At 40.6% G+C, this 18,461-nt stretch overlaps 1 protein-coding gene across 4 annotated transcripts in view; it reads left to right on the top strand.

Annotated features, from left to right (window-relative positions):
• The window catches only part of Adgrb3 (adhesion G protein-coupled receptor B3), a 767,297-nt gene that overhangs the window by 355,323 nt on the left and 393,513 nt on the right, over nucleotides 1–18,461 (top strand). The gene's annotated exons all lie outside the window — the stretch shown is intronic.

Below are 18,461 nucleotides of genomic sequence, written 5' to 3'. Positions count from 1 at the left end.
ATTTCTGTTTCTATATCTCTTCTCCCATCAGGAAATTACATTTGGACTGGATTCTCTATAAACAAGATTCTTAAATATTACCTTTCTATTGTAATGAAAAACCAAAAACCTGTGTACCAAGGGAACTTGTAAAATGAAACTTTAAATCTGGGGAACTGACCTAAGACAATGTCCCAAATAGATATTCTTAAAAGCATACCTTTCATTCAAGATTTCTCTCTCCTGCTTTCTCATTCATTGTTCTTAAAACCCCTTTCTTCCTTTTCTCTTTCTCTGCCTCCTCGTCCTCTGCCTTCTTTTTTCATACAGGACTACTTAACAACTAATAGCAACCAACCAATAACTCGCCACCGCCACTACTAACAGCGTTCAACCTCTCAGGGCCCTAGCATTTGTATACCTTCTGAAGAGTCTCCAGAATTCCAACAGTCACCCAATTGCAGAGACTATCTGCAGCTGACAAAATCACCCCTCTGATAGAGCACAAGGCATACCAAAGTCAAATACCATGGATGCCCAGAAGCAGCCCCATACTCCACACCTGGGATTAAGGTGGAAATATATTTTTATAATACTTCTGTGATTTTTAAAGAAACCAATATTTTTACTACATTTCCCCTCTTCTATTTTAAGCCATTAATTGAGTTGCCTGTGACTTTAATGGCTTAATAAAATTTTTACACTTGGTATTTGTACTTGGTATTTGTAATTTCATGTCAAGGTCCCTATCCACACCCATCTTTCATTGGGGTCTGATACAGCTTTATTCACAGCTGAGGCCAATCTTTGGGTTTTTTTGTTTGTTTGTTTTTGTTTTTGTTTTTGTGTCAGTAAAGGCTTCTCCAGAGTCCTTTATAATCTTTATAAACGAGGTGGGCCTTTTTCAGGACTCCCCAACTTTGTCTCTGCTTTGCTCCCAGGGAGCTAGCTTCCTTCCTTCCTTCCTTCCTTCCTTCCTTCCTTCCTTCCTTCCTTCCTTCCTTCCTTCCTTCCTCTCTCCCTCCCTCCCTCCTCTCTCTCTCTCTCTCTCTCTCTCTCTCTCTCTCTCTCTCTCTCTCTCTCTCTCTCTCTCTTTCTTTCCTCTCTTTTCCCCCCTTTCTTTTTTTCTTTTTTTCTTTTTTTTTTTTTGGTTCCAAGGTTCCTCCATTTCCACATGCAATTTTTCAACTGCTCAGTCATTTTTCACAACCTATTTTTGAAACAGAGTAGAAGAAGGAACAGAAAAAAACAAACAAACAAACAAACAAACAATAGCAACCAAAACCAGAAAACCCCCCTTCTGGGAGCAAAACAAGGAATATCCCAGTTGAAACAGCTGCAATAAACTTTCTGCTGGCCTCTTGAAGAACCATATTCATTCTTTTGACCCCTGCCATTTCCTCTCTAATATTTGAAATAAAATTTCACATTCAGCCTAACACTAATGTCTAGGAACCACTTATAACCAGTCTTTTGCTATTTTGTAGATTCTTCTTTTTTCCAGCCCCCCCCCACCCCTTTCCCCCAACACTAGATAAGAGGGGAGAAAAGGATAGAGGGGAAAGTGGATAACACTATCCATATACTATTTCCTGCTGATTAGGGGTGATGAGTTCCTTGGAGCTAGTTTGATTTTTACCATTAGGATATCTAACTTCTTGTTTCGTCTTTGCACAGTAATATTTAACAAACCACAAAGAATACTAACCAACCAATAACCCACCACCAACAGCAACCTCTCGAGGCCCTGGCATTTATATACCCTCTGAAAAATCCCCAGAATTCCAAAGGTCACACAATTGCCCTCAACTATCTGCCGTCGGCAAAATCATGGCATTGTCAGCTGCTGTGCACAATCAGGAGCAGCACCGTATCCCACGCCTGGGATTAAAACCAAAAAATATTCTTATAATTCTGCTGTGGTTTTTATTTCTTTATTTAATTTAACTTTTGTGGTCAAAGTTCTCATTAATATTATCATTCAAATCACAAGCATGAAGAAGGAAATTATTGAGGTCATCTGCAAACTGTCATTTAACAAAGGCTCATTCTATTCCAGGGCCACCAAATTCATTCGATAGCCTTCCCTCCAGATCTTTAGGTCCTAAACAAGTCTTGGTACCACTCAGGATTTTCTTTTCTTTTTTCTTTTTTTTTTTTGTATTATTAATCATTTTATTCTTTACAATTTAAATGATATCTCCCTTTCCGATTACCACTCCACAACCTCCAATTCCCATCTTCCCTCTCCCCCTTACTCTTTGCATTTATGAAGGTGCTACTCCACCCACTTACCCACTCCCAACTCACTGCTACAGCACCCCCATATGCTGGGACATCCAGCCTCCACAGGACCAAGGGTCTCCTCTCCCATTGATTTCAGATAAGGCCATCCTCTGCTACATATGTATCTGGAGTCATGATCCCTCCATGTATACTCTTTGCTTGGTGGTTTAGTCTCTGGGAGCTCTGGATGGTCCAGTTAGTTGATTTGTTCTTCCTGTGGGGTTGCAATCCCCTTCAGTTCCTTCAGTCCTTCCCTTAGCTCTTCCATTGTGGTCCTCAGGTTCAGATCAATGGTTAGCCGTGAGTATCTGCATCTGTTTTGGTCTGGTGCTGGTAGAACCTCTCAGGAAACAGCCATACCAAGCTCCTGTCAGTAAGCACTTCTTGGTGTCAGCAATAGTGTCAGAGTTTGTGACTGCAGATGAGATGGATCCCTAGGTGGGTAGGTCTCTGGATGGCCTTTCCTTCAGTCTCTGTTCCATTTTTTGTCCCCGTCTTTCCTTTGCAAAGAGATGTTGGGGGCCCTGCCTATCTAATGAAAGTGGTCTCTACAGGTTCTATCTCCTCTTTGTTGGGTATTTCAGCTAAAGTCAGTATTTTCTGTTTTAGTTTTCTCCCCTTTGGCTCATCCTAAGACACACAACTTACAGAAATATTTAATGAAATATTCAATTTTTAAAATGATATTCACCTCACTATATTATTAGCGCTGCTATTTTCTTCTCTGTTATTAAAAAATAATCAAGAAAGTTTTTTATCTTTGACATGTCATTTATGCTGGGGAAATCTATCTCTTAATTGCTAAGAAGAAATGCATAATCAATTAATTAAAGAGATGGAAATAGAGATTCTGAGTCAAATAAAATCAAACAACTTTTTGTTACCAAACTTTGATACTCCTACTAAAAGATTAGCAGAGGAGATAGTTTTATTAAAGAATGGGTATGAAGTTTTACTGATGTATGGGTTTGAAGAAATGGAAAAGACTACTTGTCTCACTGAAAACCTTTCTTTATTTTGCAATGGAGGAAGAGTCTCAGGAATTCTTAAGAAGCAACGGGGGAGAAGGCTCCAGTCTGTGGAGAAATTGATTCCATTGTTTGGAGTTCTTCAGTCTCCTATAAATTCTTTGAATTGTTGAGCAGGGCCTTTCTCTGGAGTTTTCTTTGGAATTCCTCTTCTGGCTTTCTGATCTTTGTTCATGTACTAATCTGCCAAGCAAAAAGGGCGATGGGTAAGAGGAGGTGGAAGCATGTGCCACTGAGTATTTCCTGGGAACTTAGAGCGCCATGTGGGAAGAGTAGGCTGCACCAGATGACTAGGTAAGAGAGAGGAAGAGGAGTTGGTGGGGCAATTTGTATAACACATTTCAAACTCAGCAAAGAAAAGACTTGGCAATGCATGACTTCTTTTTTATATGTTTATCTTAAATTTTTCCTTATAAATTTTAGACTCTTCTGTTACATGGGTATCGAAAACACTGATGAGCAATTATGTATGGGAGGCTTTTCAGATTAGAGTAGGTATATTATCTTGTTAAGGGGATAATTATTTCACCTGTTGCCTTCATAAGACTTGAGATGAATCTACTTCCCTAGATGTTAGTAGGCCCAGCTGGATTAACCCTTAAGGGATGAGACGATAGAATGCTTTAGTCCTTTGAGCAGATCAGAATGCTGTGTCCAAAGGCTGATTGTGTCTTTTTGAACACAAGGAAGTAGATTTGTCTTAATGAGCATCATTTAGGCCCTGAAACTTCTACCTTCTTCTATGATAATTTAAATCTTAAGGGGCTATTATGGCATCTCACTTTCTAATATTATGAGAGAAACAGGTAAGAGGAGAGAGGTCCAGAGATAACCCTGAGAGAGGGACCTGTCCTGTATGACATGTAAGTCTAGTGACACCTGTCATTCCTAGCTGAGAGCAAGTAACAAGTTCCCAAGTTCAAGTGGGAGGGAAAAGAAGGCAGAGGAGTGTGGAACCCATACAGTGCAATCGATCAGGTAATCAATGCCAGGTAGTTATTGAAATAATTATATTAATTTCATATTAATTTTGAAAATGAATGGAATTTATTGTATACATTTCATATGTGTATAAGATGTATAACATTGATTTTTCTATTTCCATTTCTTTTCTCCTTTCTCCTTAGTCCCCTTCTATTCCCATGTAGCCCCTAGATTTCCTAAGTGAGAAAAGACATGAATTCAGTCTTCTCAATCTGGCTTATTTTGCTTAGCATATATATCCAGCTCCATAGATTTTCTTTAAAATGATTTGATTTCATTTTTAAAATTATTTTATTTATTTTTATTCCAGGCTTCGCACACACACACACACACACACACACACACACACACACACACACACACATTCCCTGTAATGGTCCAGCAGAGGCAGTGGCTGATTTGATATGTGTATCCATCCAGCGGTCTCCGTACTCCTCCCTGTTCCTTCCTCCGAGAAATAACAGCATATTCAGCCTCTTTTAGCATTCCATGCGGCAGTAGGCCTGGAAATGTGCCAGTAGACCCTGGCCTGACTTGACTGCCTGACACGCAGGCTTTCACAATAGCATGCAAAGTGGCTCCTGAACGTCTCCCCTCCCATAGTTCCTCATCCCATTCTTCCTTCCTCTTGCCTCCAAGAGGGTGCTCCCCGCATCAGACCCCCCCTCTTCCTTCTATTTAACGGCGTGCGCATGTGTGTGTTTGTGTGTGTGTGTGTGTGTGTGTGTGTGTGTGTGTGTTCACGCACGAGTGTGCATGCGTGAGGGGGGCGTGTATATGTAATCTATTTTCTCGGTTCAGCCTGTAGGTCCTATGGATAAAATTTGGTCTTCCAGGACTTCATGGCAAGTGCCTTTACTCACTATTTTGCTACCTCAGTTTCTTTCTCCTTTGTGGCTAACTAATAATGCACATTGAGATCTTTTTAAAGTACAATAAAATTTGTCATAATTTTACTCTTTTAGAAGTTTCCTAAGAATTAACAAAATATTAAGATTTGTATAATTTTCTCATGCCAATCTACTTCTATCAATGTCTGGTTTTTGTTTTTATTTTAATTATTATTGAAGTATGTATTTGTTTATAGGGTTACAAGAACAAATGCTCCAAAAATGTATTTAAGGTTCAGAGGAAGGAGTTGACCAAAGATTTGATTTTCTGAAATTTTTTTCTTGTTAATGGCATTCTTCAGTTATCGTTTTTTTTAATGGTTTGTATTTTCTCTTTGGAGAGGCATCTTAGTATCTCTGTATTCTTACTCTTTATAAAAATACCAGTCACATTAGACTTGGACCTACAACAATCAAGATTTTGTTTTAACTGAGTCCCTCTCTGGTAGAGATATTTCTAAATAATTTCACATATGAACATCCAGGATTAGGGCTTCAGCATGTTAATCAGAAGGAAGAGAAACAGTTGAACCCAGAACAGAGGATCATGCATTCCTCAGAACATCGTGCTTTAATGAGAGCTGTGAGCCAGGCAGCTTCTTCTATGGCAAGGTGCACAGTGGCTATCTGTCACATAGCCTAGGACAGCCTTCTCTCACAAGACTGGGCACTAAGGGTCCTGGCAAGGCCTGTCTAAATTTGAAGGACTGTTCTTCACTTTTCTCTCCCCAGGATTTAGAGAGAAAAGGTGGGGGGGGGGGGGGTTGATAAATAAGTACTATGTTAAATTGTCCTCCAGACAACAGATTTGTTTAAATGGCAGCAGAGGTATGATGTGTCGGGGGCAGGATTCAGGACCCTAAGAGAGAGCAAGATGTCTTCCTTTTTTAAAGGTTTTGATGGTCAGGAAAGTTTATTCCAAGAGGTATTGGACCTAGTTAATCTATGAATTCATGGAGTATACATGACCTCTCCATGTGACAGGGGCCATTCCTTGTCGGGGTAGGAAATGGGGCTTGGTGATCTGTATGTAGTTTCAGACGTAAGTCAGGCTGTGTCTCACCGTTCAGTAGCCTCAAGCATGAGTATATGCTTTCCGTGCTTGCAGCCTACTTGTTTAGGTCCTGCTTAACTCAGAGGCCTGCATGCTCTAACATTTTCAACCTGTTTTTATATAAAAGATATTAGAAGTTAGAGACATCAAACCCTCTCTTTGGTTGTTGCTTGTGGGATTGGGGCACTGTAGAATTGGAATATCTTCTAACTCAGTGGTGAGTAGCCAAAAGGTTGCCTTTGAGTCATAGTTGGATACATGAATTCAAGAATAAATTTATAAGGAAGAGAGGACCATTGGTAAGCAAAAGAATTAAGAATAGAAAGGTACCACATGAAGAAGGGGAATCCACAAAAGCCACAGTTTTGATTGCACTGGCTTTTGATATTTTCTTGGACCTTCCCCAATTTGTTTAAATGAATGGGATAGACTGTAAGATGTGTTAGAGTAAAGACTATTTAAAATAGGATTGTCATAGCTATCCTTAAAGTTAATCTCAGTTGTGCCATTAAGTACCTTTAGACTTCCTGCCAAGGTAAAAAATCTGAGGACATTAGGAGGTAAGTGCCATCTTTGCTAGGCAGAGAAGGGACTCAGTTTATATGTGTAATACAAAGAAAGTTCCGTTTGTGGCTGATTTGTGAATAGAGCAAATGTTTAGGTACTGGACCACGGCCTACTAGTAGGATTATTTTTTTTATTAGGTATTTTCCTCGTTTACATTTTCAATGCTATCCCAAAGGTCCCCCATACCCACCCCACCCCCAATCCCCTACCCACCCACTCCCCCTTTTTGGCCCTGGCGTTCCCCTGTACTGGGGCATATAAAGTTTGCAAGTCCAATGGGCCTCTCTTTGCAGTGATGGCCGACTAGGCCATTTTTTGATACATATGCAGCTAGAGACAAGAGCTCCGGGGTACTAGTTAGTTCATATTGTTGTTCCACCTATAGGGTTGTAGTTCCCATTAGCTCCTTGGGTACTTTCTCTAGCTCCTCCATTGGGGGCCGTGTGACCCATCCAATAGCTGACTGTGATCATCCATTTCTGTGTTTGCTGGGCCCCGGCATAGTCTCACAAGAGAGAGCTCAGCTACAGTCTTATGTCCTTGCTTGGGCTTACTAATATTTCTAGAGTCTTGTATTTTCAGATAGACGGTCCAATCCCCTGAAGACAGGGACAGTATCAAAATACTTTCATGGCTGGTGTATCTTTCGGTATAGTGCTAAGTAAAATGTGCTTTTCAATGAGAGTGTGTTGGATTAGGGGAATGGGGGGGGTGGGTATGGGGGACCTTTGGGATAGCATTGAAAATATAAACGAGGAAAATACCTAATAAAAAAAGTGAAAAAAAATAAATAAAATAAAAACTGGAAAAAAAAAAAAAGGATTATTTTGCATGGATCACAGCCCCCTAGTGGCAGAGAACTGGAAAAACTAGTCCTCGAAATCTGGCAAAGTCTAGTCTGTCTGATGTGTGTGTGTGTGTATGTGTGCTTGTGTGTGTGTGTGTGTGTGTGTGTGCTTGTGTGTGTGTGTGTGTGTGTGTGTGTGTGTGTGTTTGTATCCCAAGCCTTAAATGGAGGAAGAAAGCAAGTAAGAGTGGTAAAATTACAATGATGAGAACTTTAGATGTAACACACACACACACAGACATATATATATATATATATATATATATATATATATATACATGGAGAAAGAGGGGAGAGAGAGAGGAAGAGGGAGAGGGGACAGAGAGGGAGATGGAGATATAGATAGAGATGATATAGATATAGAAATAGATACATCAGTTACAGAGGATCAGACCTGGATCATGATATAAAATTGATTTGATGTGATCCAAGGATTTCTTCCTGAAAATAGCTTTGTCACTTGTCTTTCCTGAAGATTGTCATCCTGCCCACCCAACCTCAGTTCTATCAGATTCCAAGGAAAAGATACAACATTAGCAATAGCTTCCCTAAAGCTGTAATGTGGGAAGGAACAGAAGCATCCAAAGCATGTTTAAGAGAGGAATATTTATGATAACAAAAGACAGAGAAAGGCCCAAATAACGTGAGCCATGGCATAGCAAAGAATTAATCTACTATAAAATAATAAGCAGGCTGGTATGCATAGTATAGTATACTGTAGTATACTATAGACTGTACTTATACTACGCCTAGAAAAACGTGGCCCAAAACAAGGATCTCAGAACAAATTATTATTTTCCTGACAAGTTATCACTTTTGTTTTTCATGGTATAGTGCCTGAAGAGGGATCTCAGATCATTTAATCTTTCAATCATTCACAGGAGTATGTTTTCTGAGCCAAGCTGCTGAACTCATTTTTAAAAAATATTTTTATTAGTTCTTTGGGAATTCTCAGATAGTGTGTTTTGATCACTTATTCATCCTTCCTCCCGACACCTCTTCTCAGACCCCTACCCTCTTCCCCATCTGTCCAACTTTGGGCCTTTTTTTCTTTTTCCATCGAGATGAATGTGTAGTGCCCGACTATTCTTGGATGTATGGCCTTCTCTTGGAATGCATGTTGACTTACCAGGGGCTACACCCTTCAAAAAACAAACACTCCTCCAGAAGCTAGCAATTGCCAATAACAACTTGGCTATCATTGGGAATTCATACACAGGTCCCCTGTTCTTGCTAACATTTTGGCTGCTTTGAGGCTGCACAGCTCTTGTGCATACTGCTATAACTGCTATGGGTTCACATGTACAGCTACTCTTTATGTCTGGAGCACACTGATTTCTTGTAGCCATCTACTCTCTCTGGCTCTTATAGACTTTCTTGCCTCATTGCCTGCCATGATTCCTGAACCTTAGGCAGAAGGGGTACAGTGTATGGGTTGCATTTAGGGCTGAGCTTTATGTAGTCTTTTATTCTTCACTGTCAGACTCTTTTTACATAGGGTGTCAGAAGAGTGTCAGGTCATACATGTGACTTCTGCTATCTTCCAGGCTTCAATCTTTCTCCAGCAAGTGAGTAGAGCTTGCTTAATGTGTGACACGTATTGCATGGCTGTGGCTAGGCTTCCCTGAACCCCCGGTGTGACAGGGTTTTTAGATGTGTTCTTACCGTCTTGCAATGCTCTCCATTTGGTGCTGATTACTGGGATCATCTGGACTCTTTAACATTCCTTACTTAAGAGTGCTTCCATGTCCTGATTTGATAATTTTTTTCATACTGAGTGTTGACAACTTATATTGATTGTTCTGTCCCACTGCCTACATGTGAATAATAAACATACTATATTTAGTCATGTAAGCATCGCTAACTTCTTTACTCTTAATTTTTAAATGAAGACTGCAAAAGCAGGATCAAACATATGCCTGAAAGCCCCAAGGTCTGAATATCCCCTTCTTCAAGTATGTTTCATCCATGGTCCCGTATCTCAAAGGTGGGACCACTATGCTACTTCTTCTTGGAGATTTTGGTTAAAAAATTATCCCAAAGAGACTGATAGCATCATCTAAATATTGTCTATTAAAGCTACTAAAGAACTGCTACCAGTCAAGATGCCTTGCTTCAAAGCAGAGCAAAACAATAGCTCCAAACATTGCCAGTGGATCCTAGAGCAACATCCTTCTGCTATTTTGCTATTTTCAAAATGAGTCAGAGTTTCTGTGAAGATGTGGCTAAAAGAAGAGCAAGGAAGAACAAAATGTGTCACTCAAGACTTCTTGTTTTCCTCCAAACAAGCGCATATTGGGAGAGATATGTCAACAGTCTGTTCTCAAAGTATCCCAGGTCTGTGGAATTGATGTGGTCCAGCAGGGCAGCCAGGCCTGGTATCAGAGAGCTGTGTTCACAACTATCAGGTTAGAACATCCTGGAAGGGAGGGATAGATCCTGAAGCCAGGTACCCTACTTACTCAGAGGAGCCCAGCCTCTCCTCTGGGTTTCCATGGACTTATTTTCTTACCCTGAATCATATGATCCATATTCTTCAGTCCTGATGCTATAGTAGGATGATTGGAAATAATCTCCATTCTTTCCAAATCTCTGATTGACTTGACCTGCCCAAAGCCAGTAGATTTGCTGCTTGGATAGATATTGTGGATAAAACTCCAAAGCTCATTTGGATTTTTTGGGGCTTGGTCAATTTTAAATTATTTTGCTTACTCACAAATATACATACGTAGCTCAAGCCACATTTAAAGGATTGTTCACTTTAAAACTCATATGTGGGAACAAACTCAAATTGGTTCATACAGCAGTGTTTTCTACATCATTCCCAGAGCAGAGACCAAGATATTTCCCCACATCACAAAGAAAGTCCTTGTCTTAGTATACAGTGTAGCTGTGTTCACAGATCTTATATGAGTGCTCAACTGTGAGCAGCCATGTTTTAAAATATGAATTCTATGGTGCTGTATCTTCAGTTGCCTCTGGGTGTACGCCGAGCTGAGGAACAGTCTGTGTGTTTTGGAATTAATTTCGCCCTGGAACGGCTTCCAAGTGCATTTTATTCTATCCCCTGTCATTCTTGTCTCCTGTCCTCTCTTCCCTGTCTCATTTATTATTCTTCGGAGTAGGCTCACCTCCAGTGTTTAACCTTGACTTTACCTATTCAACTCTATTCTTGGTATTCATAGTCTTTATCCCAAAGGGCTCCTGTTTTCAGCTATGATTAATTATTCGCATTACTTTTGTCTTTTGAGATTTCAACTTAAGTCAAACCTGTCACCTGGGCTTCTTCACTTGGCTGTATTGTAGATTCTCAATGCTCAACCATATCGAAATTAAGCTTGCTTGCTTCATTCTCTCTCCCCTCCCCCTCCCCCTCCCCCTCCCCCTCTCCCCTCCCCCCTCTCCCTCCGCCTCCCCCTCCCCCTCCCTCTCTCTCTCTCCCTCCCCCCTCTCCCTCTCCCTCTCTCTCTCCCTCCCCCTCCCCCTTCACCTCCCCCTCTCCCTCCCTCTCTCTCTCTCTCTCTCTCTCTCTCTCTCTCTCTCTCTCTCTCTCTCTCTCCAGTGCTGCTATCTCTCATGTAAGATGTAACATATGTGGCTACACTGTAATTCTAGATATCCTGAGACTATCTAACCTGTTTGATTCTCTGCTTTCTCACCTGTACAATCGGCTATCATGAATGTTGCATCTGTGAATCAAACTAAAGCCATCTCTACCCTCCGCAACTGAAACCATTTTATGATCTCTGGTTTTACTTTGCTTCACTGTATCCAAAAGCAGACTTTATTTTTAACCAAACTCACTGCATAACCACTGTGAGTTGACAGCTCTGCTTTACCTGACCCTTGTCTAACCTATCCAGCCTGTTTGAGATCAGTTTAGAATTTTTTTTCTATTTCTGCAATTTGTTTGGATAGATTTTAGTCATGGACTCTCTCTCTCTTTTCCTTTACAATTATTTTTAGGGGATAAATTATCATTTTTAGGGCTGTCTCATCATTATGGTCTCAGGTCCCACATCACATACAGAATAGGTTTTGTTCATGACTAGCCAATAATAACCCCTATTTGTCTATTTCTCTCACACAGAGTTTCATTCTCTTCAAACTCACTCTTACCCACCTGTACGCAATCTGCAATCTGAGAATCCCTCTCCCCCCGCCCCCTTTCTCTGCTCAACACTCCCACCCCTGTCCATCCCTCCCTCTCTCTTTTCCATCTGCCTTCCACATCTCTCTATAATCTACTATATTTTAATCTCCCTTAGTCCATTTATACCATTGCAGCAAAACAGGAAAGGAAAAAAGAAAAGGAAAGGGAAGGCAAGGCAAGGCAAGGCAAGGCAAGGCAAGGCAAGGCAAGGCAAGGCAAGGAAAGGCAAGACAAGACAAGACAAGACAAGACAAGACAAGACACGACAAGACAAGACAAGACAAGACAAGACAAGACAAGACAAGACAAGACAAGACAAGACAAGACAAGACAATGGAATTCTTTTTCTTCTAAGCCTAGAAGCTAAGTCAAAGAAGTTCAGAAGGCTTGTGAGGATTGTTCTGTCTTTGAAGACAGCCCTCATTATTACATTCTCCTAAAGGGAGGAATGCTGTGCCCTCACATGGCAGAGGGAGCAGATAGCAACGTTCTGCCTGAAGTATCTTCTATAAGTGTCTGAATACCTTTGAAACAGTAGGGGCCATTCTCCATCACCACCTACAGGTATCCTCTCAAAGGGCCCTCCCATCCCATTAGGATCGTCCAATCAGTTACGATCACCATCCAAAGTTGTTTAACTTGTTTTTTTGTTTGTTTGTTTGTTTGTTTGTTTGTTTTTTGGTTTGGTTTGGTTTGGTTTGGTTTGGTTTGGTTTTGGGTTTTTTTTCTGCTGAGCACTGGAGCCAGGGCTTTGGAGATGGTAGGCAAACACTTTAGCACTGGTTTATAGACCTGTCCTGTGACACTTCTATTGCTGTGATAAAAATAACCTGACAAAGGCAACATGAGTGAGGCAAGGCTTTTTCTAGCTTTGTAGCTCCAGAGGTATCTAATCCCCCATGATACAGAAGTCATGGCGACTTTCAGGGAATCCTCGGTGGAAGAGGCAGGGAACTCTCTAGTTACACTGCATTCCCAGTTAGGAAGCAGAGCCTGAACCAGAAGCCTCGAGACCTATGCCCAATAACCCAGTTCATTCAGGGAGATGCTACTTCTTACAGGTTCCCCAACCTTCCTAAACAGCTCCTTTAGCTGAAGAGCAAGTGTTAAAACACATTAGCCTATCATAGGCATCACATTCAAACCACAACTCCAACCCTAAAATCATCATTTGAAATGTACTTACTTTCTTCGCTCACTGCAGTTTAGGATCGATGAGTTAAGTACCCCACATATGTCTCTTTCAGTTTTAATAATCCTCAGCACCATATACAATAGAGAGAACTATCATTCTATACATACCATTTTCACAAGTAAATATACTTCCACTTGCTTTCTCTAGCTTTCCTCACCTTTCCATCCCGACATCCCTTTCTTGCCTTTGGTTTTCCAGTAGTCACTTTCAGGCATAACTCGTGATATCCCTATCTTTGGTCTGGGGCCCCATTCACTATGATATCTGGGTTTTGATTTGAAAGCTCTCCAAATCCATTCTTTTGCTGAGCAAACTACACACATATGATCCACGTGTATTCTGTAAAAGAGAGGGTATGCATGGATAGAGATGCCCTGCCAGCTTTCCTGCCTGAGCTTTGGAAAGAAGCTTTGTTGGAAGTCTTGATTGTGTTGTTATTTATTTTAAAGACAGCATTTGGACATCATTGTTACAAGAGATTTAGAGAAAACATGGGCCCTGACAACTCCAAATTGGCAAGACCTGAGTACCTGTCCTCAATAGATCAATCAAACAGGCAAAAAGGAAAGGAGGGAGGGAGGGAGGGAGGGAGGGAGGGAGGGAGGGAGGGAAGGAGGGAAGGAAGGAAGGAAGGAAGGAAGGAAGGAAGGAAGGAAGGAAGGAAGGAAGGAAGAAATAAAGAAGGAAGAAATAAAGAAGAAAGAAAGAACAGCAATTAAAGCCATTTCTTCAATGTGGCTATGATTAGAAGATGGACTAAGAGTTCCAGCAAGCTTCCTAAGTCTCCAGTGCCCTGAAATAAGATCAAAGTTTAAATAAAGTGCCAAAGATAGCACATCTCAGGAGTCCCAGGCAAAGTGTGCTCTTGCCCACCATTGCCTGGGTGTCAGCCTCAACCTATGTAGTCTAACCAGTTATTACAAGTTTTTGAAATTGAAATTTAGAAACAAGGTTCTATTCTGGTTGTCACTCTTTTCTTTTTCCAGTTTAAGATTCCTGGGGAAATTCTCATTTCATTGGTGGGGGGGGGGTGTCTATTTTCAATGGTTAGATAGTCAGAAGAGAAAGGATTCTTTTAAACTATCTTCATGTCTTCCAGGCCAATTACAGCATAAAGAACAAAAACCAGGGCTATTCTCTGTATTCATCTACAGACAAGACTGTATAACTTTGGATGCATGAAGACCTGACTATACACTTTGGCTATAGACAAACTATGGGACAGGACAACAAAATACAAAGATGAGGACAGCAGACCTCCACATCACACATGACCTTGCAGTTATTAAGTCAACCTATAGGTTGTCAATCAATGGTTCATCTTCTACTATCCCCCCTTATAGTATGCTTTCTCCCTAGTTTAGCCTTTAAGGACTTCTTCGAATTATCCTGACAGTCCTGATCAGCTTCCATACCCCCAAACAAGGTATCAAGTCTTTAACCTCTGCATTATGGAATCTTGTCCTTTAAGGATTGCCTTTGTCTCTTGAAATGCAGATGATTTGCTCCTGAGTTAAGGTGGGGGAAAACATGGGTTGGGGGTCATCAAATCATTAGTCAAATCTACCTTTAAATTTTCGTACAAATGCTTTCATGTAGTTATACAATGTGAGGTATGATCGATTAGAAGTCAGGCAAATAAAAGCCAATCAGAAGTGCAGCAAGATTATTGACTACCATCCATAAAATAAAATGTTCTTTTTACTCTTTTCCATTCTGAGAACCTTTACTTTGGTAGTTACAGAAGTTTTGGTATTTTCCTATCCATTATGCAGTTGTTGTTGTTGTTGTTGTTGTTGTTGTTGTTGTTTTTCCTATAAATATAACCACATTCATGCCTGTGTGAAGTTTTGTTCTATAGCCATTTGGCATAGCACCTCAAACTAAATAAATACCTAGAAATCACTAAACTATCTATTTAAGAATTATTAGGCCAGGCAGTGGTGGTGCATTCCTTTAATCTCAGCACTTGAGAGGCAGAGGCAGGCAGATTTCTGAGTTGGAGGCCAGCCTGGTCTACAGAGTGAGTTCTAAGACAGCCAGGGCTACACAGAAAAACTCTGTCTTAAAAAAAAAAAAAGAATTATAGGGATTGAAGTTAGTATTTAATTGCTTCTGTTTTATTTTTGTTGCTATGAAAGAACCAACTATTATTCATAGGGGGTAGAGATGAACATGATAGTCTTCACCAATATGGTAGTTACATGTTAGCCTAATTCAGTGGTAAATACTAGTTATGTGGTAAATCATTTTTAAAAGATAATATTGAAGAAATACAATCATAAAAGGCCCTTATATTAAGAAATTTCCAAACAACAGGCACAGGATTAGGAATTACCTTCAAAATTCAGGTGTCTCTGCCAGGTGGCTTTTACATAGTAGAGAAGAAAAGTGAGACAGGACCATATGGCTAAAACAAAACTCAAAAGAGAAACTTCAGTATCTGTCTGCTCCTTCAGTCTTCCCATAACTGAGACTCTGCCAAGGACTTGATGAAATTAGACTATGTCATGGATCAGTGTATCAAAGCATAAGTGTTGTCCCAGCACACAGAAACCAAGGCAGAAGAATCATTCCTATGCCATCTACGTAGCAGGTTCTAGGCTTGCCAGGACTAACTACATAGTCAAACCTTATTTCCAAAACCACACACACGTTAAAAGCAAACACTACATTGTGGTACATATCAGGGACTGGCATAAATAACCTTGTCCATCAATCAAGAGTCTCTGCAGCACGCAAGAGCTCTTAATGAACAGTGCCCAGTGGAAGTCTCTTTAGACTGCTCAGAAGCCTTTAGGTGATGATTAAATGTTACCAGTCTCCTCCTCCTTGTTTAGTCTCTTCCTTTCTGTCATCCTGGTCATGGATGAAAAAGTCACCCTGAATTAAAACATATAAGAACCAAATTTAACATACATATTTTTCAGTGCATTTGAGGCAAGCGGGAGCTTTCAGTTCAGAGGACTGATGCAGAATCTTATTTGCAAATCCACGGTCTTCTGACTTTGTAACTCTTTCCTGTAATTTGAACTTCACTGGATGACTGACTCCTTTGGGTCAGTGTTCAGGATAAACTGAGGCACAAATAGAAAAAGACTCACTTTCCTCAAAGACGTCTTCCTTATCACTCCAGAAGATGAGGTTTAACTCCTCCTGTTGTGTCCTACATGGCCTGCATAAGTCAGAAAACAGCTGTTGATTATTCTGAAATACGATCAGCAATGAGATCACAGGAGAACTCTAATCTGAGCTGCTTTCCTACTCGGATTCAATAAAGATCTATGTATTATCCCTGAAAAACAATACAAAATGTTTGCTATATTCTATGCTCACTTAGTTTAAGGCTCTGGTTAAAAATTCATGTTTTTATACTTGTCCTTTGGTTATTTAAAAGAGGAGAACAGTGAATTCATTATTTTCATCAAGGAATTGTGTGTGTGTGTGCAGTGGCCTCTATGTAGAGTAAAAGGTCACTGACCCACTGTCAGAAAAACATGCTCTGTGAAGTGTTTTTTCCAGAAATGGGGCTGCATTTGCACAAATTGCTTCCCTCTTCCTCTCAGTGTCTCTTGTTAACAGCAGCATGCATTTTGCATGAGAGCTGGAGGGATTAAGATGCAAACCAAGGTCAAGGACCTCAACATAGCCATCTAGCATGCACAGGGATGAAACCTACAACCTTAGCCTCATTAGCTCTCTGTCCCCTACCGAGTTAACCAGCCATAGGCAATTGGAGAACTCTGAAGGTTAATTCTTTCTGCCCATAGGTAGAGTTACAGCTCAATGGACTAAGCCCTTAAAATGTTAACAATCCAAGCATGGAATTTTAAGTGGTAAAAATGGCAGGTAGTACAGCAAGGTTAAGTGAGTTGAAAATGGGCTTAAAGCAGACTTAGTACTCAGCCCCCAACAGTTGCATAAAATATTCTAGAACATTCACAGAGGTTACAATTTGAAACATGTTCCAACCATGTGATTGCCAGGAACTATTAAAATAAATAGCACAAATAGGCCAATTAAATATAGATACTAACAGCTTCAAACCACAGAAGAGGAAAGGAAGCTGCCTTGTTTTTCATCTAAAAACACCCAGGTGATTTTATTAGTGACGAGAGCAAATGCTTGTTTTGAAAAGCTGTATGTGGAGAACTCAAACAAAACTGATGAACTAATATTATTTCTGCCCACAAGGGAGTCCTGCCCTAAGCTAGTGAGTCCGTTATGCTGCAGTGTGCTGGTTTAATCACCTAAAGACCAGTTAGATGGAATATAACCAAGGAAGCAACTAAGCATACAACCAAAAAGCTGCCATCTTTGTATCTTGTCTCTACTACTGGACACTGTGTAGGTCTCAGGTTACCCTTCAATGGGTACTCTGTATCTCTTCTCCTGACTTCTGTATCTTGATGGCACAGCATAATGTGAGAACACAGACAAGCTGAATGCAGTATGCCAACATGCTCACGTTCAATGAGAAATGAACGTTAGAATGAGCTTGCCTGCTTGGAAATAAAAAACAGACCATCATTTGCATAATTCTAGATGAAGACTTAAAACCCAAGAGGTCTTTTGCCATTAGCACTGAGGATGCTGGAAAGGATTTGGAACTTTTTAAAAGATCATACATGTTACATGTTGACCCCTTCAAAAAGATGTCAGAGATCCAAACAAGTGATTTTAAAAGTACATGTTCTTTTTGCCAGAACATTTAAATGTTTCTTTACACTTTTCAATGGTTAGCTGAAAAGCAAAAATACCATAAATAGGAAAAGACAGAGGAAGTCTTCACCTGAGGAGCCTAGGTCAGGCTTGCCCATTGTCCTTCTCTAACTACACTCCTAAGATAAACAGTGAGATAGCAGTCCTGGTTTGCAGTTCACAAGATAACTTGTAATAGACAAGTGCCAAGTGACCTCTTTAGAGAAGGAATAAAACATTTGTAAAGAATAACTCTCAGATGACATTACAGATGGTAGTAGAGGTGATAATGGGACAAGTCATTGTGAACAAAAAGTGTCTTACCTGTTCTGGCTGCTACTGGGATGCAGGTTTGAGGAATTATGATGCTGAGGAGACTTCTTTTGTATTGGTTATTTTATTTATTTACATTTCAAATGTTATCCTCCTTCCCAGTTTCCCTCTGCAAAACTCCTATCCCACCCCTCTCTGCTTCTATGAGAGTGCCTTCCCACTGACCCATCCCTGCCTCAGCGCCATAGCATTCCCCTATGCTGGGTCATTGAGCCTCCACAGGATCCAGGGCATCCCCTCCCATTGATGCCAGATAAGACAATCTCCTGCTACACATGCAGCTGGAGCCATGGGTCCCTCCATGTGTGCTCTTGGTTGGTGGTTTAGTCCCTGGGAGTTCTGGGGGGGGGGGGGTCTGGTTGGTTGATATTGTTCTTCCTATGGGTTATGAACCCCTTCAGCTCCTTCAGTCCTTCCCCTAACTCCTCCATTGGGGACTCCATG

The sequence above is a fragment of the Mus musculus genome, chromosome 1 (genome assembly GCF_000001635.26).
Source record: "Mus musculus strain C57BL/6J chromosome 1, GRCm38.p6 C57BL/6J".
Taxonomy (NCBI): Eukaryota; Metazoa; Chordata; class Mammalia; order Rodentia; family Muridae; genus Mus; species Mus musculus.
Note: the sequence above shows the minus strand (reverse complement) of the source record. Positions and strands in the feature narration are given on the sequence as shown.